At 38.6% G+C, this 25,409-nt stretch overlaps 1 protein-coding gene across 10 annotated transcripts in view; it reads left to right on the top strand.

The window, feature by feature from the left end:
* Positions 1-1,638: 1,638 nt before the first annotated feature.
* ADGRL3 (adhesion G protein-coupled receptor L3) overlaps positions 1,639-25,409 on the top strand; it is a 673,676-nt gene continuing 649,905 nt past the window's right edge. For 2 of the 10 annotated variants that reach the window (XM_058169766.1, XM_058169764.1), the window contains exon 1: positions 1,643-2,638. The gene's annotated coding sequence lies outside the window, so the exon portion shown is untranslated. Of the gene's footprint in view, positions 2,639-2,745; positions 2,984-25,409 lie in introns of those variants that run through there. The other 8 variants (XM_058169772.1, XM_058169774.1, XM_058169767.1 and 5 more) reach the window with 7 other exon arrangements.

The following is a 25,409-nucleotide window of genomic DNA, read 5'->3' as shown; positions in this document are numbered from 1 at the left end:
TTACTCTCTCTAGATAGCACTCAGATTTAGCAGTGATGATCCCTGTTGCCTATCTCTGAATTGTTGCAAATTATCTGAATTAAAGTGTAATGCCTAAAACCGAATACAGTGTTTGAGGTGAAGTCTAAGTAATCCTGTTTCAAATAGAATTATTGCTTCCCTTGATCTGGAAGCTCTGCTTCCATTGATGTAGTATAAAATAGTATTTGGCTTTTTTGCATCTACAATACAGATCATGTTCAGTTTATAACCAACTACTATTGTAAGATTTATTTTATAAGTGGTATTACCAGGCCAGGTAACCCTACACCATACCTAAGCATATGATTTCTATTTTCTATGTTTCATTTTCATTATTTCCAGCATATTTCTCTAAATAAGCAAGATAATTTTGAATTGCATTTCTGTCTGCTACAGAATTAGCTATCCCATTCATTTATTTTCTGTGGAAAAAATAGAATTGTGGGTTGAAATGCAATATTTTGTGTATATAGGAAAATGCAAATCATAGAATAAGGCATGCCACAGATATTGCTATAATTTTGCTTTCAGACAACAAATGCAAAAACAATTGTATTGTACAGGCAGGTTACCAAATGCAAAGCTGCATCATGTGTGTATTGTAAATTCCTTGTTTTAAGTTCTTGACCTCCTGTTTTAAAGAGAGTAGTTATCACTTCTTGAAAACAATAGCTTATTTCATAGGTGTTTTTTCCACAAAAGTCTCCCACTTTGCTTTTTGTCAAGTTTATAAAATCAATAGTAGATAGTGCAAACTGATACATTGTGGTTAATTGATCATTCAGATATAAGAATATACACACATCCCAGTGAGTGTCTGTCTCACTTCAGTCAAAAGGCTAGCTATTCAATCCTTTTTCCAATCCAAATCCTTTTATTATCGCTGATATTTGATTCAGTAATCCTTCACCATGCCCACACGATAACCTGAATTATTTTGTAGTTTCCCCTTCTAATATTCACTATAAGAAGAATGGAAAAGGTAATATTCACAGTGCTCAAGGAAGAGAGGACCTAGTATGCTCTAAATACTATATGCCAATGAATCCTTGCAGGATCTACATTTCATTAATGTAAAGCGTCTTCTGATAGTTGCATCCAGCAACAATTCTCAGAGAAAGGACTATTATACTTATGTACAGTATATAGCAATACTGTAAAACCATACACCGAGAAGTTGAGATTGTACAAAGCCTGGCTACAAAAGATCATTTTTATTTACTGCAGAGCTGCTCCAGTTGTGCGAAGAGAGAATGGAATAGGGGGAAGCAAATAGAGTTGTACATGTGGAAGGTTGAAATGTCAGCACCCCCTCTTTTTTTACAAATGACTTTATAGCCAACCTATTAGCCTGCCCTCACATCTCAGTCTGATCTGAGTCATAGCACTGGTACTGCTGCAATTTTTTGTGTTGTTTACTCTGAGGAGGTGTGTGGGAGAATAAGAGGTAACAATACAGGGGGAAAACATTGGAAAGGATAGACATGTCTGTGATTCAGGCAAGTCCCTGATGCAGGAAGAAAATGGTCTTATGGAAAGCAGGAAAAATCTGTGTATGCGGGTGGGATGGGGAGGGAGGGAGAGAGAAGATATCGAAGAGGGGCATTCTTTTTAACTGGAAATGAAACGGCAGCTCTTTCATGCAATGCCTACAGAAAATGCTAAAATGGGAATATTCCAAGACCTGAAGGCATCAAAAAGAAAATGACCAAAGGGGACTTGGAGTTACAGAGGTGGGGAAAGAACCCGTAAATGTTGAAGACGGGAGGTGGAAAAGAAAGAACTACAGCTTGCAATTTCCTCCTAACGTACTCGACAGTAAGAAAAGCGAAGGAGATAAACCGTCCAACAGAGCCGGGGATCTATCGCCACTATTGCCCGAGAAACCAAAGTCGGACGGAGCACGTTGCGTTTTACCTCCTCACCCCTTCCCCGGCTCACTCGAGGGCGCCAAGCTGTAGGTGGAGCTCGCAACTCCAGTGAATCCAGATCCAGGTTTTCCCAGCGCGCCTCTCTCTTCTTTCTCCCTCTCCGCCTCCCCCTCTTGCTCGGCTCTGTGGGGCTTCGGTCCGGGGGCTACAGCGGCGTTCATTGGGGAGAGGTGCTGCCTTCCTCCATCCCTCCAGGCATCCTAGTCTTGGCCGTCGGCCCACAGCACTTCCGGGGTCTCACTTGTCCTTCGCTACTGTTCCTGCGCCCAGGACACCGGCGGGAGCGTCGCTTGGCCCGTCGCTTAGGGCTCCGTTAGACCCTCGCCCAGCTCTCCCTCTCTCTCCCGGGGGGAGGGGAAGGGGCGACGCCAGCCCGGGCTCTGGTTGGAGAAGAGCGAGGAGAGGAGCCCACCGGCGGCGGGGATGGCGGTGGCCGGGGGCTCGCCGTGCCTGGACAGGTGGCGGCGACGGCGCTGCAGCGGCTCTTCTGAGCACTGAGTGGAGCGCAGCCGCAGCGGTGGGGGGCGCGCGCGCGCGCGCTAGGGCGCAAGGCTGGCCGTCGCGGCGAGCGAGGCGGAGGGAGCGAAGGAGTACAGCACGGCCCGCCGTGCGGGCGGCCTCTCCCTGGATTCTGGCTCGGGCGGGCGCGGCGGTGCGGGACTGGCTCCTCTGGACCCTGCGGAAAGGTAAGCCAGATCGCCCCTCCTTTTCTTCGAGCTTTTCTGTCGGTGCCGCCGCCGCCGGTCCCTCCCTCCCTCCCTCCCTGCTGCGTCTCTCCCGCGGGGACTGGCGGTGTTGTGTTCCGTCTTCTTGGGCGTGAAAGGTTCGAGAGTCTCCTTCTCGGCGAGAAGCGGTGCCGGGCATGTGCCAGGAGGCTCCCCGGAAAATGGCCCGTAGATGGGCGTTTGGATGCCATCCACGGCAGCAGCGCTGAGAGAGGAGGGGGAGCGAGACGAGGGACAGTGCTTTGTACTGGGCTGAGCAATGATGCCCCTCTTCCGCTGCAGCAATCTGATCCTAGCTGGCGGCAGGTAACGGCAGTCCCCTTTCTCCGGGAAGGGGTTGCGTGCATGAGCGGGAGGAGGTCAGCTACACAGCTCTGCGGCGGAGCTAATGTGCTAGGAAGCCAGGCGGTGATGCCATGAAAGGATGGCATCGCGCTTTCTTCCCTCCTCTCCCCTCCTCTCCTCTCCCCTCCCCTCCCCTCTCCTCCCCGCTCTGTTTGGGTCGCAGGTACGCTGAGAAGCTCCATCTTTCAAAGGCGGGAGAGGCTGGAAGAGGGACTGGTATCCTTTGGCCCGGGTAGCCTTTAAAAGGGAAGGGGGTAAAGAAAGATCGCCCGTTAGACTCGAAGGGAAGGTGTGCTTCTCTCAGTTACTCAGTCGTTGGATGGTTCTGGTGCCTGCTCCCTTAGACGGGTTTTTCTGGAGACCGAAAACGGTCGATTTGGAGAGGAATTTTTCCCTTCCCTTCCTTCAGAGACTGTTAATGGAGCCTGCTTTACAGCGCCCCAAGTCTTGGCCCTACCTGACGTTGTTCTCATTAACGGGCGGGAATTCAATGTCGCCAATAGCAACGGTTCAGCTTCTTCTTTTCAAGCCGCCATAAAAATGCGGTGGCCCAGATGTTTAGATTTTCTTCTCCAGTTGCAAGGACGGGGGATTCTCTATTTTATTTATTAGAATATGTGAGAATGTTACAGTATTTTGCTTTATGTGCGGTTCTTCTGTGCAGAAGTTACTGTTTATAAACCTTGAGAAGAAAGGGATTGGTGGAGGACAGATGAAAGCCTCTACCTGTAATTGTCCAGGCATCCTTTTCCTACACTTTAATGAATGAAATAATACATTTGTTGTTCCTACCTTTCCTCCAGGAATTTAAGGCATAGTGCATTTTCCCTCATAATAGCAATGCTGTGAACCAAGTTGGAGAGAAAGAAAGAAAGAAAGAAAGAAAGAAAGAAAGAAAGAAAGAAAGAAAGAAAAGTCAACCTAACTCAGGGCGGACTTAAACCTAGGGAAGAGTAGCTCCTGTTTTTACTCTCCATACTTCTGCTTTTTCTGCCATTAATTATCCAGAGATAACTATTTCCTATCTCTCCAGATAGATGTCTACACAAGTATTCTACTTTTATTTGGACAAAAAAATAATCTGTCAGGTGTGCCTATAAATTATACTATCTGCTTTCCCTATTTATGCTTTCTTCTGATTGGAATTAAAAAAGGACGAGCATTTTTCAGGGCCAAGTTGGTGATTATAGAACAGAAGCAAAACAATGCCTTTTCAATTTCTCTTGTGTTTTTTAAAGGTAAATCAGCTGTTCTTACAATCTTGCATCTACTGTGTTACTATCACTGAGGTGATGCAACCTCTCTCTTGTGGCTTCAGCTGCTGCTGTTTTGTTGTTTGTCATGAGTGTTATTCCTTTTTTAGCTTAGCATACTCAAAGGAACTCTATTTTGTTGCATCCTGTTAAAGTATAAAGTAAAAAGAAGATTGGTATTCACAACTGATCTACAGCTGTGCAGAGTGCCCTTTTGATGTATAGGCCTATCTACACATTAATTCAAACTGAATTTTTTAAAAAATTGAAATTAAAGTATTTCATTTATGAGGATCTACAGGATTTCAGCAGATGTGATCAGAACAATATATTGTGAAACTATGAGTAATTTTTGTATTACTTCAAATACAGTTGCCTGCAATCTCCTCAGATATATTGATGTAAAGAAATTATTATTTTAATAGTTTCTTTAGATTGTGATGTTTGTAACTTTGAAGGGTTACCAAGTAGCATTTATCTTCCAAGATAATTTGATGGTATATCCTTCTGAAAGATGAGATTTGATCCATGTCCTTTGTTTTCTGACAGCCAGTATTTTAGTTTGCTTGTATATTCTATAGACCATGATGTCATCTGGAAAATTAACATCAACTTGTATTCTATTGCAATAAAGAACTAAGATGGAGCAATTTTAGTGCCCCCTATGTGTGTACCACCTTTGTCCTTGGGTTTGATTGTACAACAAATTATTTGGATGTAGCCAGGAATTTAATTATGTATATTGCCTCTAACCTGGACTTGTAACAAATAGATTTGGAATTAAAGTTTGCATTGGCTAAGGTGTAAAAAAACTCTGATAGTTACATCTCTATCTCTCTTTAGCCTGAAACGTATGTATGAAAAACAACAGCAGAGTTGATTCCCCCTATTGGGAATTTGCAGTTATGATTGTTCAAGGGAGCCTTTTGGAGTGCAGAAAAGGAAGAATACATATGCTAACATACAGTTGAGACTGCTCAGGATGTCCTTCATTCACTCATGTTTGTTACTTATTGACATTTATTTATTTATTTTATTTATTTATTTATTTTGTAACAACAATATATGTAACTATCATACAGATAGGTTATATAGTATATAAAGGTATAAGCATATATGTATGTATGTATGTATGTGTGTATATATATATATATATATATATATATATATATATATATATATATATATATATATATATATATATATATATATATATGAAGAAGAAAAGAAAAACAATAGGACAGGAACGGTAGGCACGTTTGTGCGCTTATGCACACCCCTTATGGTCCTCTTAGGAATGGGGTGAGGTCAATAGTAGAAAGTTTTTGGTTAAAGCTTTTAGGATTATGAGAAGAGACCACAGAGTCAGGTAAAGTATTCCAAGCACTGATGATTCTGTTACAGAAGTCATATTTTCTGCAATCTAGATTAAAGCGGTTGACATTAAGTTTAAATCTATTGGTTGCTCTTGTATTATTGCAATTAAAGCTGAAGTAGTCTTTGACAGGAAGGATATTACAATAGATGATTCTATGAGTTAAACTTAGGTCTTGTCGAAGGCGATGGAGTTCCAAGTTTTCTAAGCCTAGGATTTCGAGTCTAGTGGGATAAGGTATTTACATATGATGGGGTGAATCTCTGCAGGAAAATAGGAGCTTCTGACAAAGGATTTGTGTTTCTTAAATCTAGCTCAACCTAGCAGTAATAATTTCCTTAGAAATGAAATAGCTTGCTGGTCACTGGAGACCAGCATTTTACCATATTATGGATTCCTTTCGATGGGAGAGATTATCTTAGTCTTCCCCAAATTCTTACTGGTTTTTTTACTTCAAATATCTGCCTTAATTGAACTGAAACTAAGATGTAAGTTGCCTAATCTTAGGAACTTTTTAGAATTATTCTGACTTCCTTAATGACCTATTTATATCCATTGCATGATAATGTTTGAAAGACTTCTTTTAATTATGCTTATTTGGTACAATTTCTGCATATAGTTAATTTTGGTTGACATCTATGGGGGAAAAACAATAGATGTTTTATTTTTGCCAACAATGTATTGCAGAGGTGACCAATTTTTGGCCCAGAATTTTTGGCACAGGCAATTTACAATGTACAAGTTTACAGTAATATAAGAATCGAAAACATATGTGTGCACGCATGTAAATCAAAAACAGAAGGAACATAGTCCTTTAAAGAAATCAAGTTATTATATTTTATATAGTTTAAAAGCCATGTGGAACAAAGTGCATGTTAGTAGTCAACCTAAAATCAAGTGAAGAAGGTAGCATTCTAATCACATCAAAGATAAAGTCTTGTTTTATATTCCCACTTATCTAGTATGTTTTGGTGAAAGGACAGCAAGAGGCTTTTCAGATATTCTGGTCCCAAATCACTTATAGGTAATAGCCAACAGGATGACTTATGCCCAGAGGTTAGTTGGCAGTGGAACTGTTTGGATTGTGACCAACCTGATTTACAAAGATCTGTCGTCTCATGAAGTCACATTATTTTGCTTCTCTGAAGCATCGTGGCAGAACCAATCTACTGGTAAAATCTGCATTGCTTTGAGATAAGAGCCTTTGGTCATCAAAACAAGAAGCCACTTTTGATGACCAAAGCAATGCTCCAAGACCATTTAATTCTGCTGGTTAAAAGCAAAGTGCTGTAGTGTTTCACATTTCACAAGATCTTTAAAGGGGGAAATGACTTCAATTGAAGTACTGGTTCAAAGTTCTGCACAGTTCTAGCAGCAGCCAGCATCACTGATACAAAACTAAAGTGGTTTATTCAATAATATTCAGTAGATGCCAATCTGGCACAACATTTTGCACTAGTTCTAAATCCTGAACACTCCACAAATGGTTCCTCCCATATCAAGCGATCCCCCACCCCCAACATCATTCCCACCCTCATCATAGCTGAGCTGAGCTGCCAGGGTGCTTCTATCCAGTGGCAGCTTCTTATTGTTACTCAACTAGAGCCTGGCCTGTCATTGCCCCTCCTCTCTTCCCTGGATGAGAGGCAGCTGGGCTGACACTGACAAATGAGGGTCTATGGAGTCTTAAGCAATGGGCAAGCAAGACAAGCCCTGATTTTAGTTTTGGATTTTTATTGTCAGCTTTCTTTGCTCAATTTTAGATCATGGTTCATTAAATCTTAGATTTTCCACAAATTGGCATTTCTGCAAGAGATAGGAAAATAAGCTACTTTGGCATGGGGTAAAGAAGAGCAAAAGTCAGCAAAATTACTGTTGTTGCCCAAACACATCTGCAGGGATGTAGTGCAAACAGTAGTGCACATGGCTGGGCCACAAATTTACCTCTCTGACTTTTTGCTTATTTTTCTGCTCTTCTGATCATCTTCCTTTGTCAGTTGCTTCTCCCATTTCCAAATCAGAGAAGAGCTCATTGCTCTGTTCTGGTATGCCATCCATCTCATCCCCTTCCAGGCCAATTAGAGTAGGTGGGTGGCAGAGTGGAAAAACAATAGCACATGCTCATTATCTACTAGAATAGGAGTTGAGGTTTGTTGCCATGTGCTCACTTGCTTTTTTGTCCATCTGATCACTCAGTAGCAACCATGTCCTGACTCACTATGCCACCCATCCTGGTGGTTCGGCTGCTTTCCTAGATCATCCTCATGCAGAGAGGTGAGGTAGTGACTTAGACATATTTGGGACTTAATGCTCTGTTTTGTTCAAGACAAACAATGCCTGAGTTACAGTATTAGGATTTTTGACAATGAAATTTTCAGATTGTTTTTGCAGCAAAAGTTTCAGAACGGGAAAAAACTGAAAATCTGTCATCAGACACACATAGTACAGAAATTAACGTTCAAGCTTGTCAGTCCTGGAACTGGGAAAAAGAGAATGTGCAAAGGTAAAAATGCAATAACGTAACATTTCAAAGTATTTAAATCTTTTAAGCAAGAATTACTGCTGCCTTAAAGACTACCTGAAACAGCTGTGTTTTCTGTAGTGAATTTAAAATGTTCACATTATTTTGCTTCTCTGAAGCATCGTGGCAGAACCAATCTACTGGTAAAATTTGCATTGCTTTGAGATAAGAGCCTTTGGTCATCAAAACAAGAAGCCACTTTTGATGACCAAAGCAATGCTCCAAGACCATTTAATTCTGCTGGTTAAAAGCAAAGTGCTGTAGTGTTTCACATTTCACAAGATCTTTAAAGGGGGAGATGACTTCAATTGAAGTACTGGTTCAAAGTTCTGCACAGTTCTAGCAGCAGCCAGCATCATTGATACAAAACTAAAGTGGTTTATTCATTAATATTCAGTAGATGCCAATCTGGCACAACATTTTGCACTAGTTCTAAATCCTGAACACTCCACAAATGGTTCCTCCCATATCAAGCGATCCCCCACCCCCAACATCATTCCCACCCTCATCATAGCTGAGCTGACACTGACAAATGAGGGTCTATGGAGTCTTAAGCAATGGGCAAGCAAGACAAGCCCTGATTTTAGTTTTGGATTTTTATTGTCAGCTTTCTTTGCTCAATTTTAGATCATGGTTCATTAAATCTTAGATTTTCCACAAATTGGCATTTCTGCAAGAGATAGGAAAATAAGCTACTTTGGCATGGGGTAAAGAAGAGCAAAAGTCAGCAAAATTACTGTTGTTGCCCAAACACAGGGATGTAGTGCAAACAGTAGTGCACATGGCTGGGCCACAAATTTACCTCTCTGACTTTTTGCTTATTTTTCTGCTCTTCTGATCATCTTCCTTTGTCAGTTGCTTCTCCCATTTCTAAATCAGAGAAGAGCTCATTGCTCTGTTCTGGTATGCCATCCATCTCATCCCCTTCCAGGCCAATTAGAGTAGGTGGGTGGCAGAGTGGAAAAACAATAGCACATGCTCATTATCTACTAGAATAGGAGTTGAGGTTTGTTGCCATGTGCTCACTTGCTTTTTTGCCCATCTGATCACTCAGTAGCAACCATGTCCTGACTCACTATGCCACCCATCCTGGTGGTTCGGCTGCTTTCCTAGATCATCCTCATGCAGAGAGGTGAGGTAGTGACTTAGACATATTTGGGACTTAATGCTCTGTTTTGTTCAAGACAAACAATGCCTGAGTTACAGTATTAGGATTTTTGACAATGAAATTTCCAGATTGTTTTCGCAGCAAAAGTTTCAGAATGGGAAAAAACTGAAAATCTGTCATCAGACACACATAGTACAGAAATTAACATTCAAACTTGTCAGTCCTGGAACTGGGAAAAACTGAAAATCTGTCATCAGACACACATAGTACAGAAATTAACATTCAAACTTGTCAGTCCTGGAACTGGGAAAAAGAGAATGTGCAAAGGTAAAATGCAGTGCTCAGAAGTGGACATTATTCTATGTCTATTCTATGTTTGAATGATGTAGAATAAACAGGATAACTGCTTACCTTGTGGTTGGCATTAAACATTTGCTGATGCAGCCCATGATTGCATTTGCATGTTTTTCAGCTGCATCACATTGTTGACTCATGTTCAACTTGTGATCTACCAAGACAATCAGATTTTTTTTTAGGTACTCCTGCCCACTCCTTTTCTTTGCTGATGTTTCTGGGTTTTCTACCCAAATGAAGTTATACTTGCATTTTTTGGGGTTCTTCCCCTTGTTCCATGGTCAGGCTATTCTTGAATCAACATATTGTTCTATATTTGCTATTCCTTATTTTTTGCATCATTTGCAAACTTAATAACTGCTTTCTAATTTTTCATTCAACTCATTTATAAATGGATTGCACAGTGCAGGGCTGCATGCTATGCTCCTTTTTCTCTTTAAGTCTTGAATCCCAGGATGACATAATTACTTTCCCCCTTGCTTTTGTCTCTTCAGCCAGCTCTTTATAGTGGCTAGGATTAAATCAAGAAGAAGCAAACACCTTATCTCCTTTTTAACATCTTGAAAAAGTAATTGGTTAGCGAGATTAATTAATTAGTTAGCAAGAGAGCCAGTTCGCTCTAGTCATTAAGGCACCAGGCTAAAAAACAGAAAACGGTGAGTTCTAGTTCTGCCTTAAGTATGAAAGCCTGTGGATAACTTTGGGACAGTCAAGAGAACTATGTCATCTGGGGGTTCAAGATACTACTGAAAGGAAAATAGAAGCATAGTTTGGGACCCTGTACTGTGCAAACCATTTATAAATGAGCTTTCGCTCAGACTAACCCACATCACATAGTTGTGGCAAAAGTAGGAGAATTAGGTGTATTCCTTACCTTGACTAATACAAGTTATAAAGGTAGAAAAATTAAATTCCTGAGGAATCTTGGAGTCTTGGCTAGTTTCCCAACAGATGTCCAGATAGTTAAAATTTCCCCCTATGACTATATTTGTATTCCCTGAAGTTCGTTCTGGTCCAGGAGAAAATTGTCCAAATCTTCTTCCTGGCTTGTCTACAGCACTACCCCATACAAAAAGATTGTTTTTGCTCTATTTTTATTCTTACTCCAAAGTTTGCAACTGGACTGTCACATTCAGATTCCTAGATAAAGACATATGTGTACTTCTTTAACATATGTTTCCCATCTCCCACTCCCCTCATTTTTGTATAGCCTATTCCTTTTCAGTACTCTTCAGTCATTGTGCTGCATGCATGAATTTCATCCTAATATGTAATTCCATGTGTGCATTTCATCCCAATAATTTCTTCTAGATCCTGCTTTAAGATTTCTAATTATTTTTGGTTGTTCACTATGATCTGCATGTATGTAGAGAGTCTGGGATCTTTGGGGTCATGCAGCTTAACACATTCTTCCTGTATTTACATGGATATTATTGCAGGCATTTATATTCTTTAAACTCCTCCCAAGCTTGTTCTCACTACTAGATGCGGTACTTTTTAAAATCTGTCGTCTTCTCCCATTTCCATATGAATTTTAGTTTAATTCATCTTAAATCCCTCCAGATCAGATTTGTAAGGGGCTTTTCAAAAATATTTTTCCTGGTTCTCATTAGTTTACCTCATCTTTTGCCAGAAATTTCTCACCTATGAAATATGTCACATTTCTGTTTGCACCATTTACGTAGCCGGTTAATCACTTTCAATATTCTTCTCTTTATGGTCTATTATGCTCCCAGCTCCTTCACTCTCTTGCCCACCATTTAATAGTCATTGCAGTGCCTTCAAGGCTGATTCTGGTTGTGTCATTTGTTCCCACATAATCAGTAGTACAGGGGAATGATTAGTGAGCATATGAAATTTGAGGGAATCTCAAATAGCAATAGCACTTAGACTTATATATTGCTTCACAGTACTTTACAGCCCTCTCTTAGTAGTATATGTATGCTCCAGAAAGTTTGCACACACATCTCTTGACAAGCTCTTTGGTTGCCAAACTCTGCTTCAGTTCTCAGTTCTCAAGAACTGAATAGGAAGTATCCATTCACCATTACTTGTTCCTTCCTCTTCTTCAAAACCGGTACAAGAATCTTTCACTCTGCAGAGTTGTCTTCCTCACTCACTATCTAATGGCAGCTGCTCTTCATCCAGGGATCCAGAAGTAACAGTGAAGAAATTCTGGAATTTGTGTAAAGTTCCAGAGAATAATAGTTATTCTTGACAGGTGTGGGTAGCTTACAGTGACAATCATTGATAGATTAAATTGCCTAACATTTTCTACTCCTTCTGTAGTCACTGTGGTATAAAGTTTAAGGTGCTAAGTTAGGAGTGGAAGACCAATTTTAATATGCTATGAGCAAAATAAGCTCATTGAATTTGAGCTAGTTTTTCTCTCTCTCTTAGCTGAACCTATGTTAGAGGCAGAGGTGGGTTTCAGCAGGTTCTGACCTGTTCAGGAGAACTGGTAGCAGAAATTTTGAGTAGTTTGGAAAACTGGTAGTAAAAATTCTGACTGGCCCTGACCCTATCTATTCTCTGCCTCCCAAGTCCCAGCTGATCAGGAGGAAATGGGGTTTTTGCAGTAACTTTCCCTTGGAGTGGGGAGGGAATGGAGATTTTACAGTATTCTTCCCCTGCCACACCCACCAAGCCGCACCCATAGAACTGGTAGTAAAAAAATTTGAAACCCACCGCTGGTTAGAGGATTCCTGTGGTAGGGACAACCATGTAAGTTGCTTTGAATTCCCATACAAAGGATGAGATACAAAACAACTAAGTATCACTTGCATTTATATCCTATTATTCTGTTTTAGAAAGTCTATTTCACGAAATGTTACCTTTCCTCTGGGATATACCCATCTATGTATTTGTGTACAGTATATATCCACCCATCTTTAAATTTAGTTTCTGTATTTAAATTAAAATATATAACTATCTTAATAACATGATCTGTTATTTGGATGTCTAAATTTTACATAATGGAATATAGGTGAAAAATTTAGTTCTTTATAATATTAGTGAATATTAGTTGTGATCGAAACAAGCTCAGTTATAAAGCCTGGCAAATATTAAATACGTTTGAAAATATTTACATATTAAATGAAATCATTTCTTGAAAACTAGTAGTATCACCAGTATGAAATGGTTAAAACTAATGTTTTAAATTATAAGTGAGTCAAGATTTTAAGCAAAACTTAGATAATAAAAACAAACATACAGATTGACATTATAGAGATTCTGATGCATACCCCTTTACATATTTCCATCAGAACTGCAACCTCCAGTGTTTTTAAGAAAAAGCATGTAGTTAAGATGATACTTCCCCTCCATTAGAATAGGAATTCTTAAAATACCTTTTTTATTCTAGTACTTTAAAAATTTTGCAGATGTGAAGTGCCATATTTAAGAAGGTTTCTGTCCCCTCTGAATATAACTTCCCAACACACATAACTTCTTTTTTTAGAATTTTTGTTTTTATATCTGAAAATGTAATGGAGACATACTTAATTTATCAATTTGTTTAACAGAATAACAGCCTCACTTTCCATGAGTGGCTATAGTGTAGCAGTTAATTTTCAATTTTAATTTGAAGGATCACAAGCAAACTTGTTTTAAATTACCTTCATATTATTTGCAAAATTCCCATTTGAATCCTTCCTGCTTCTCATCAGTTGCATGAAAATAAGTATATGTTTTATTATTATTTTTATATTACAGTACAATATTGTTTATAGTTGAGGTAATGCAGTAAAATGCAGTAATTCTGGATTAATATACTATATATAGAATGATGAACACTGACTGCTATTTTTATTTACTGTTTTTGCAACTTTATAATTTCTTCTCAGGTTCTGAGTTGCTACTAGAAATCAAGACTTTTATATGACATGGATTTGAGAATGACCTGATAGAACTAGGTTATCTCTTGCATGACCTCCCCATTAGCTTCTGTTCCAAGAAGCTATACTCGCTTTAAGAGCCCTGGGCAGGCTGTGTTTCAGTCAACTGCAAAAATGCATTTCTGTTAGCTGGTTCAATACTTAAGATTGTCATGAAGCTTTTTTTTCCAGTGCAGTTGGTTATAGTAACAAAGGGAAGAGCTTTCTCTGTTGTGTCACCAACATAATGATCATTTGGTGCTGCTAAAAAAACTTTTCAGTTGGGTGCTATGATAATGCTGTACTTGATGATGATAATTATGGTGATTAGAGGAGTTGTATTTCCTACTTTTGTATACTGTCCTCATAAGTGCAAAGAAAATAGTTAAAATGGTTAAGATGTTTAAATGATACACACTAGGTGGAAAGAAGAATTTTACCCATACCAAGTGCTTTATTTCAAAAGTGAAAATAAGTATGCGTGGTTGTAAGAGGAGTAGAGGTTCTTGGTGATCCCTCAGAATCGAACAAATTGCCCTGAAGTCCTGGTGGTTAATTCTTTTGGTCAATTTGATGAATCTAAAATTTGGCTTCACATTCCAAAGGTAAATGGACACCCATTTATCAAATGTTTGCCTGTTCTTGGTTATATGTATATGACTTTATGGCCATCATTGAGAGACTAGTTAATTGTCAAGTGTATAATATGGGTGTGGTTTACTTTTATTTCATGCCCAGTATATTTATTTCTCAAATGATTTTCCTTACTTTATTCCATTCCTCTGTAAGGTTCACTTCACTGGAAAGCTTTTGGAACATATTCTTTGATTTTAGTGTTACTTATTTTGTCTTAGGTATGACAGTATCAGTAGGTGGCAAAATCTGGCCAGCCCTACCTACCTCCTACCCCTTCATTCGAATTATACCTTGCTGAAATTTAAAACAATTTTTGGACTTTTATCTGTACTTGAGAACCATGCTGAAGTAGACTAGTCAATAAGTCAAGACTTATTCTGGAAACAGGAAACGCAAACAATTTCCATGCTGTTGCCAAGAAAACTGCATAGATGTGTCCATCTATTAACTATGGTATTAAAAAAATATGTATATGAAAAATGTGAGGATAAACACATGGAAAACTGATAGTATCTAATTCATTGATAACTTAGCAAATTTAATTAATTGATAGATATTGTTTTATGACTAATCAACTATGCAAATTAGAAACCATATTTTAGCATTCTTGAAAAGCATTAAGCCTGTAAATTGCTTTCCAAGAATTCTCTCTTTGGACTGATGGAATATATGGTAGTAATTTGTGGATTTTTGGACATAAGGAACTATTAGGTAATATTGTGACTGATTTTTCAAAAGGAGTAATGAAGGAAAGACAGAGATTAATGCATCAAAAAAAATGGCAAGAGACAAAAGTATTATCCTTGAAATGAGGTTGTTTTGAATTATTAACAGACAAAAATATTACTGTCCCTGAAAGACAATATGTGAGGAAGATCTGGAAGAAATGGGTTGATTATATGTTTTATATCTATTATAATTTTTTATAAATTATTTTATAAATATATATATATAATAATTTAAATTATAATTTTAAGGTTTTGGTTATGACCTTTAAAGCGCTCCATGGCTTAGGGCCTGGGTACTTACGGGACCGCCTACTGTTACCATATGCCTCCCACCGACCCGTATGCTCTCACAGAGAGGGACTTCTCAGGGTGCCGTCCGCCAAGCAATGTCGGCTGGCGGCCCCCAGGGGAAGGTCCTTCTCTGTGGGGGCTCCCACACTCTGGAACGAACTTCCCCCGGGTTTACGCCAAATACCTGACCTTCGGACCTTTCGCCGCGAACTGAAGACGCATCTTTTTATTCACGCGGGGCTGGCTTAAATTTTATGGATTTTATAGTTTTTATTATTAATTTTAAACGGGGTTTTAATTTCTATATATTTTAAATTTTTAGGCAAATTATAATAAGGTTTTTAATGTTGTATTTTATAGAATATTGTCTTGTCTGTTTTTATTTGCCTGTACACCGCCCTGAGTCCTTCGGGAGAAGGGCGGTATAAAAATCAAATAAATGAAATGAAATGAAATGAAATAAAAGACTAGGTATTTGGATTTATACTGGATTTTGACGAGGAAGGACTAAATTTGAATAGCTACTGTAATTCTCGGTATTGAAATTTTATAATGTGTTGTATTGTATTTTGAATAGAATATTTTTGAAAGAGTTTATGTAAGAAAGACCTGGGGGAAAAATTATATGGTTATAGAAGCTATAAGGGAGATATTCTTTGAATTGGATTGGATTTTTATGCTTTAGTTGGTTTTAAATACTTTAGGATTAATTTGTTCTATTGATTTATATATTTTGTTACTGTTAATTGTTAATTTTTTTTTTCCCCTTGAAGGATTTTGGTTATGTTAGGAGGAAGTCAGAGCTAGAGAGGGAAAACTGGTATAATAGTTTTTGGGGAAAATTTTCTTAGCATATGTTTGTTTTATTTTTAACTATACCTTTTGCTTCATCCGGGAAGTCAGGGGGGAGGGGGGAGGGATTAGTGAAGGGAGGGCGGCTGGGGGGAAAGGGGGAGAAAATTTTTTTTTGTAAAACGTTTTGAATAAAAAAAAAAAGAAACCATATTTTAAATTTGTAACTTGCATCGTATCTAAATGAATACATTATAATTGCCAGTGATTCATTTCTGTAAAGTGTTCCAGTGGAGAGGAAGTTTGAAAAAAGGGCAACAGAAATAAAGTTTTGGTAGCTGTAAACATACTTTTAATTCTAATTTATGAAGAGGAAAAAAAATGGAACAACTGAAATTTCAGATGTTCTCATATTGTGAGGTTCTGGTTTTTGTAAAGCAAATTATATTCTTGAAAGACAAATGTGTTTAAATTTGTTTTGCTATAGGCTACCTTGGTATTTTAGCATTAAATGTTAGGAAATTATTATAAAATATTTTTGTATTATAAAATACAATTTTCTTTGTTGCCTCTTATTATATGGACGTCTTATGAAAACACATTTCAGTGCATGGAGTTTTGGAAAAGAAATTACTCTGATGCATTAAAGGACTCCGAGAGTGCTACAGTGTAGAATAGAATAGAATACAGAATAGAATAGAAATGTTGCATTGATTCCCCTTCATTACTTTAGATAGGCTTTGACTGTTGTTTCAGTGATTTGCTGTATGTATCCCTGTTCCACAGTCTTTCAGGCTCTGGCCTGAGGTTTAAGAACGGACAGATTGGCCTGAGGTTTAGGAACGAAGCGGGAAATTGTCGCCCAGTTTCACTGTTCTGCATGGGTGGGTATCCTGAATGCTAAAACGAATTCCATTGATAATTCACCCTGTGAGGAGCCTTTTCAATGGCTCCCTGTTTTCCCCCTTTTCCAGCTCTCAAAAGCTATTTTAAAAGGTGCCCCTCCCCCTGACTTTCTGAATAGATTCCATTGCTATGTAGAACGGGAAGGGTTTTCAAAGACCATGTTAACTTCTTCTTTTTCTTCGTCCTTTAAAATCAGTATCTTGTCAGCAATTGTATTATTTATGCTTTGTCAATCCAAAGTGATTCATGTTTTTCTCATATCCATCAGAGGATATTTTCCACCAAATGGTATTAATTGTAAAGATTTCTTTTACCGACTCACTCACTAAATTAACTCTGTGTTTGTTTGTGTGTGTGTGAATGTTTATATTTTAACGGATTAATCCAGTCATGGCCATGGTCTGTTAGTATGTAATATTCTATCAAAGTGACAAGAGTTGATAAGTTAAAGGCCAGAACTGTAATTGGGGCCTCATACCAGTCCTGGTGGCTTCTTGCTCCCCAAGGTGATTCCTGAAAGCAATATTTTCAGCAGCAAATACAGACAGGGAGAAAATAATTCATGCAGGGCTCTTATTTGGAATGGGAACACGTTTTGCATTGGGGCCCCTGGACACTGTTGTATCAAAAATAAACCCAGCCACAATTTAGCATGATGGGTTTCTACATAACAGGTTAATTCTAGTAATTTTATTCCACAATAATAATTTCAGAATGACATAATTCCAAAGACATGTGAATAGGACTGCAGCTTCAGTTTGCTAAGTGAATTTAAGCTTATCCACATACGATGTTTTACCTTAAGTAGAATAGTAACACTTCTTTAATTATGAAAGCGCTTTTGCTGTGAAAGACATTGAAGAATAAATCAAAGGCTCATTGTATACAATTCAGACATTATTTCTTCATATACTTATGACTGATGATGTTATCTAATTTGGGTAATGAAACATCTGCAAGAAAACAACAAAGCTCAGAGACCAGGAATAGGCAGGAATAGCCAACACTCCAGAAGATAGGCTCAAGGTACAGAAAGATCTTGACAGACTTGAACATTGGGCGCTATCTAACAAAATGAAATTCAACAGTGAAAAAAGTAAGGTTCTACATTTAGGCCAAAAAAACAAAATGCACCAGTACCGTATATGTGGTACCTTGCTCAATAGTAGTACCTGTGAGAGGGATCTTGGAGTCCTAGTGGACAACCATTTAGATATGAGCCAGCAGTGTGCAGCAGCTGCCAAAAAAGCCAACACAATTCTGGGCTACATCAACAGAGGGATAGAATCAAGATCACGTGACGTGTTAATACCACTTTATAATGCCTTGGTAAGGCCACACTTGGAATATTGCATTCAGTTTTGGTCGCCACGATGTAAAAAGGATGTTGAGACTAGAAAGAGTGCAGAGAAGAGCAACAAGGATGATTGGGGACTGGAGGCTAAAACATATGAAGAACAGTTGCAGGAACTCGGTATGCCTAGTTTAATGAAAAGAAGGACTAGGGAAGACATGATAGCAGTGTTCCAATATTTCAGGAGTTGCCACAAAGAAGAGGGAGTCAAACTATTCTCCAAAGCACCTGAGGGTAGAACAAGAAGCAATGGGTGGAAACTAATCAAGGAGAGAAGCAACCTAGAACTAAGGAGAATTTTCCTGACAGTTAGAACAATTAATCAGTGGAACAACTTGCCTGCAGAAGTTGTAAATGCTCCAACACTGAAAATTTTAAAGAAAATGTTGGATAGCCATTTGTCTGAAATGGTGTAGGGTTTCCTGCCTGGGCAGGGGGTTGGACTAGAAGACCTCCAAGGTCCCTTCCAACTCTGGTATTATTATTATTATTATTATTATTATTATTAATTTATTTATTTATTTATTTATTATTTTATTTTATTTTATTTATTTATTCAATTTTTATACCACCCTTCTCCCGAAGGACTCAGGGTGTTGTACAGCCAAGATAAAAACAACCAGTACAAAATATACAATTTAAAATACTAATTAAAAAACTTATTATAAAAATGGCCATATATAACTAAAAACCCCATTAAAATTAATAATAAATTTAAAACCAATAAAAATAAAATTTAGATAAAATTTAGGCCAGCCCCGCGCGAATAAATAGATGAGTTTTTAATTCGCGGCGGAAGGTCTGAAGGTCAGGTATTTGGTGTAAACCCGGGGGAAGTTCGTTCCAGAGGGTGGGAGCCCCCACAGAGAAAGATCTTCCCCTGGGGGCCGCCAGCCGACATTGCTTGGCGGACGGCACCTTGAGAAGTCCCTCTCTGTGAGAGCGCACGGGTCGGTGGGAGGCATAAGGTAACAGCAGGCGGTCCCGTAAGTACCCAGGCCCTAAGCCATGGAGCGCTTTAAAGGTTGTAACCAAAACCTTAAACTGCACCCGAAAGGCCACTGGCAGCCAGTGCAGTCTGCGCAGGAGCAGTGTTACACGGGAGCTACGCGGAGCTCCCTCTATCACCCGCGCAGCTGCATTCTGGACCAACTGCAGTCTCCGGGTGCACCTCAAGGGGAGCCCCATGTAGAGAGCATTACAATAATCCAAGCGAGAGGTAACGAGCGCATGAGTGACTGTGCACAAGGCATCCTGATCAAGGAAGGGGCGCAACTGCCGAACCAGGCGAAGCTGGTGGAAGGCCTTCCTGGAGACGGCCGTCAAATGATCTTCAATCGACAGCCGTTCATCCAGGAGAACACCTAAGTTGCGCACCGTATCCTTTGGGGCCAGTAACTCGCCTCCAACAGTCAGCTGCGGTTGCAGGTGACTGAATCGGGGTGCCGGCATCCACAGCCACTCCGTCTTGGAGGGATTAAGCTTGAGCCTGTTTCTCCCCATCCAGACCCGTACGGCTTCCAAACACCGGGACAGCACTTCAACAGCTTCGTTGGGGTGGCCCGGGGTGGAAAAGTACAGCTGAGTATCATCAGCGTACAGCTGATATCTCACCCCAAAGCCACTGATGATCTCACCCAACGGCTTCATGTAGATGTTGAACAGAAGGGGCGAGAGAATCGACCCCTGCGGCACCCCACAAGTGAGGCACCTCGCGGCCGACCTCTGCCCCCCCGTCAACACCGTCTGCGACCGATCGGAGAGATAGGAGGAGAACCACCGATACATGGTTATTATTACCACCACCAAGGGCTCCTAATATACTTATGGCATTGCACCCCTGCCCACCCCTCACTACTGTTGCCTTTCCATGTCAGACTGAAATAATTTTACTAATAGCCTCTAAGGAGTATTAAAACTTCTAAAATCTATGCCCTGTTTCAATAGGCAATAGGTACCATCAAGTACATGTAGATAGGTAGATACAATCAAGTTGAGTACAATGTCTACATTTCCACCTGTTTCTACTTACAATTCAGAGCTCTTTCAAAGACATTCCAGTGGCCTTTGAAATCTTGTCCAGCCCCTTTTTGTATTGTCTTTCCTTTCTCCAGCTTTTCTCAGTTGTTCCAGAGATGGGACAAGATGACATCTATGGTCACCATGGGCATTTTTAAAACTCCTTGTATTTGAGTGAGGTTGGGGCTGTTGCTAGAGAGAAATGATCAGTAAGGGGAAAATGCTTTATACATTAGACATTGTCCCACTCTTCTATGCGTACATCAAAAATATATTTAACAAGGACCAGAAAGCCTATTTTTTTCATTTACAACCGAAATCAGCAATGCTTTTTAAAAAAAAAAAAATTAGAGCTTTTTTCTCTATTTTTATTGTGCTGAAATGATTTTTTTAAAAAAAAAATAGGATTTGATTAAAAAAAACCCTCTGGCCAGTATGTAACTTGTTTGTTTAATGAAAAGAAAGCCAATCTTGCTTTTTAAAAGATTTTTGTCAGCTTTTTAAAATACAAATATGGCCTTATAACTAGCTGTAGGCTTCAATTTAGACAAAACAAATGTAGGTCTGAATTTGTTTTATAATCTACAAATCATCCCAAACCAGTGGTGGGTTTCAAATTTTTTTACTACCGGTTTGGTGGGTATGGCTTGGTGGGCATGGCTTGGGTGCGGCAGGGGAAGGATACTGTAAAATCTCCATTCCCACCCCACTCCAGGGGAAAGTTACTGCAAAATCCCCTTTTCTTCCTGATCAGCTGGGATTTGGGAGGCAGAGAATAGATTGGGGCGGGGCAAGTCAGAATTGTTACTACCGGTTCTCCGAACTACTCAAAATTTGTGCTTCTAGTTCTCCAGAACTGGTCAGAACCTGCTGAAATCCACCTCTGTCACAAACCCCAGTTAAGTTTCTAGACCTTTATTTTTTGTAGTTATGAGTTCATAGAGTTTGTGATTTTCAGCTTTGGGATTAAAATAATCTGATCCATAGAACTGAATTTTATTGTGTCCTCTTGCTTTCAGCCTTGACTTTTCTGTCCTATGGATAGTTACTAGGGATTTGAAAGACCGCTGTGTATGTTTATGGGGATCTTTATTTTGGTCCATATACCACTTGTGAAGTGTCATCACAATTAAAAACTTTCTTTGCCCCCAAGACAATAAATAATAGTATTAGCAGCAACAACAGTGACTAATAAACTCTTTATGCTAGTCAGCTGGAACTCCATCAGAGGTAGCCAGGAACTTTCTCTGGTTTCATAAATATAATTATATTTCCTACTTTATGAAGAAATATAGTACATTGGTGATCTGAACCTATCATAATTGGGGAAGTTTTACTTTATGTGTGAAATGAAAAGTCTGTCTCAATATCTGATGACAATATTTTCAGAAACTAATATCTTACTAGGTTTGTCATCCATTCCCATTCTCATTATCGGGTGCAATGTAGTCACAAAGCTGTTTCAGAAGTTGCAATTATGTAATAAATTGATAGTTAAGACCAGATGTCTATCTAGCTCAATACAAGTATGGGAATGCATTTAAAGGTAAAAATAATTAGAGCTTTTTTCTCTTTTTTATTGTGCTGAAATGATTTTTTTAAAAAAAAAATAGGATTTGATTAAAAAAAACCCTCTGGCCAGTATGTAACTTGTTTGTTTAATGAAAAGAAAGCCAATCTTGCTTTTTAAAAGATTTTTGTCAGCTTTTTAAAATACAAATATGGCCTTATAACTAGCTGTAGGCTTCAATTTAGACAAAACAAATGTAGGTCTGAATTTGTTTTATAATCTACAAATCATCCCAAACCAGTGGTGGGTTTCAAATTTTTTTACTACCGGTTTGGTGGGTATGGCTTGGTGGGCATGGCTTGGGTGCGGCAGGGGAAGGATACTGTAAAATCTCCATTCCCACCCCACTCCAGGGGAAAGTTACTGCAAAATCCCCTTTTCTTCCTGATCAGATGGGACTTGGGAGGCAGAGAATAGATTGGGGCGGTGCAAGTCAGAATTGTTACTACTGGTTCTCCGAACTACTCAAAATTTGCGCTTCTAGTTCTCCAGAACTGGTCAGAACCTGCTGAAATCCACCTCTGTCACAAACCCCAGTTAAGTTTCTAGACCTTTATTTTTTGTAGTTATGAGTTCATAGAGTTTGTGATTTTCAGCTTTGGGATTAAAATAATCTGATCCATAGAACTGAATTTTATTGTGTCCTCTTGCTTTCAGCCTTGACTTTTCTGTCCTATGGATAGTTACTAGGGATTTGAAAGACCGCTGTGTATGTTTATGGGGATCTTTATTTTGGTCCATATACCACTTGTGAAGTGTCATCACAATTAAAAACTTTCTTTGCCCCCAAGACAATAAATAATAGTATTAGCAGCAACAACAGTGACTAATAAACTCTTTATGCTAGTCAACTGGAACTCCATCAGAGGTAGCCAGGAACTTTCTCTGGTTTCATAAATATAATTATATTTCCTACTTTATGAAGAAATATAGTACATTGGTGATCTGAACCTATCATAATTGGGGAAGTTTTACTTTATGTGTGAAATGAAAAGTCTGTCTCAATATCTGATGACAATATTTTCAGAAACTAATATCTTACTAGGTTTGTCATCCATTCCCATTCTCATTATCGGGTGCAATGTAGTCACAAAGCTGTTTCAGAAGTTGCAATTATGTAATAAATTGATAGTTAAGACCAGATGTCTATCTAGCTCAATACAAGTATGGGAATGCATTTAAAGGTAAAAATAATTCGGCTTTCTTCTTTAAGGATTTAAGTTTAAATTAAGTTTCTTTTTATAGGAGTTTTATCCAATAATGTATGACTTGTTATGAGAAGCTGCTGAAGTCAAAAAGATAATAATGTAATTGTATCTCTGTTAAAATGAAATAAAATCCACCTCTTCTTCCATCTACTTGATAATTAATTGATAATGCAACAGAGATATATTGAAAGACCACTTAAAAGAAGGTTTAAATTAGTTTCAAACTATATTATAACGTTTATTGGTGCCTGTTCTGAAATAGTAATAATATACATTATACATTTCAACACATTGGCTATTAAAGAATGGCACACATATAATTTCAACATGCAGAAGAAAGAAAACTATGTTCATATTGGGAAAGATGAAGATGACATTTTTATTTAGTACTATAAGCTAAACTCACATACAAATTGGAAGCTATTTTGGATCTGGAATGTAATTGTGATTTCTATGAGAGAAAAAACAGTGATAATAGAAAGGAATTCAAATATTGATTTATGTCTTCCTCTAGATGTATGATTAACTAAATAATATACAGAAGTTGAAAATAAATGTATATTTATTCTGGAAATTCCATAGTTGATCCATTTAAAATTATTAGTGCCAAATATTGGTTGCCCATTTAAACCCAATTTTTCCTGTCTTTTTGTAGTTATTGGCATGTAGAAGTGGAATTTGTCATGGGAAATCTCCTGTTAAAAACCATTTCAATTCTCATCCTTTGCAAATTAGACAAAACTTGTATATATTTGCAAGGGGACTTTTAAGATTTTGTATAAAAACATTTTAAAAATTTTCAGATATTAGAACTACGCAAATTACATTTAAAATTATAAATTCAAACATAATGTAAGGACATACATTTTTCTCATTCCTTCTAATTGCTGTTTATGTCCACCACAAACCTATGTAAACAAGGTATTACAAATTCTAACTGACCAAATTATGGAGGCTGAAGCCAAATACCCCAATTCACTGGCCATTATTTTGGGAGATCTAAACAAGGCAAACTTAAGGAAAGAGCTACCAAAATACTTTCAGCATGTTAATTGTCCCACTAGAGGCAAGAATACTTTAGATCATTGCTACACAACACTAAAAGATGCTTATTGGTCTTTACCACGAGCAGCTGTAGAACATTCTGACCATTGCATGATTCACCTTGTACCTGCTTACAGGCAAAGACTTAAAACCACAAAACTAACAATTAAATCAATGAAGATCTGGACTGAGGAGGCAAAATTAAAGCTACAGGTTTGCTTTGACTGCACTGATTGGAATATTTTTGAAGATACCTCTGCAGACCTGAATGAACTCACAGGTACTGTAACATCATATGTCAGCTTCTGTAAACCTATGTGTACCGACAAGGAACTTGTGAATATACAGTAACAACAAACCTTGGTTCACAGCTAAACTTAAGCAGCTATGTCGTTCCAAAGAGGAAGCCTACAGAAAAGATGATAAAATGCTGTCCAATCAGGCCATTAATAATAAATGTATTAACAAGGGAGATTAGAGCAGCAAAAAGAAGCTACTCTGAAAAGCTAAAGAATCAGTTCTCAACAAATCAACCAGCATACATGTGGAAAACTCTTAAAAATATCACCGGCTAGGGCAAACCTCCTTCCCAGGCTGAAGGAAATCAACAACTGGCAGATGACCTGAACGTGTTTTACTGCAGGTTTGAAAGGAAACTACAGCCATCTATCTCCACAACCCCCATCTCAGACATAGCAACAACAGCCAAGCCTCCTACAACTGATTCCATCCCATTGGGTTTACAACCACTGGTGATCACAGAAAAGGAAGTGCAGGATCTATTTCACAGACAAAAGCCAGGAAAAGCTCCAGGCCCAGACAAGATAACTCCTTCTTGCTTAAAAGTCTGTGCTGACCAATTGGCCCCCATCTTCATCCGTATCTTCAATAAATCACTAGAGATGTGTTATGTTCCTTCTTTGCTTCAAACACTCTACTATCATCCCAGTGCCGAAAAAGCCCACCATCAAGGAACTGAATGACTACAGACCAGTTGCTCTAATATCTGTAGTCATGAAAACCTTTGAAAGGCTAGTGCTGTCCCACTTGAAAACCATCACAGATCCTCTGTTAGACCCCATGCAATTTGCATACGGAACAAATAGATCAACAGATGATGCTGTTAATATGGCTCTGCACGACATCCTACAACATCTTGAATCTCCAAAGACCTACGCAAGGGTCCTCTTTGTAGACTTTAGTTCAGCATTCAACACCATCATTCCAGACACTCTTCTAACTAAGCTAAACCAGCTACAGGTACCTGAACAGACTTGTAAGTGGATCACAAGCTTCCTAACAAACAGGAAGCACCAAGTGAAGCTAAGCAGAATCATATCAATACAATTAACA

Source organism: Ahaetulla prasina, chromosome 2, assembly GCF_028640845.1.
Source record: "Ahaetulla prasina isolate Xishuangbanna chromosome 2, ASM2864084v1, whole genome shotgun sequence".
Classification (NCBI taxonomy): domain Eukaryota; kingdom Metazoa; phylum Chordata; class Lepidosauria; order Squamata; family Colubridae; genus Ahaetulla; species Ahaetulla prasina.
Note: the sequence above shows the minus strand (reverse complement) of the source record. Positions and strands in the feature narration are given on the sequence as shown.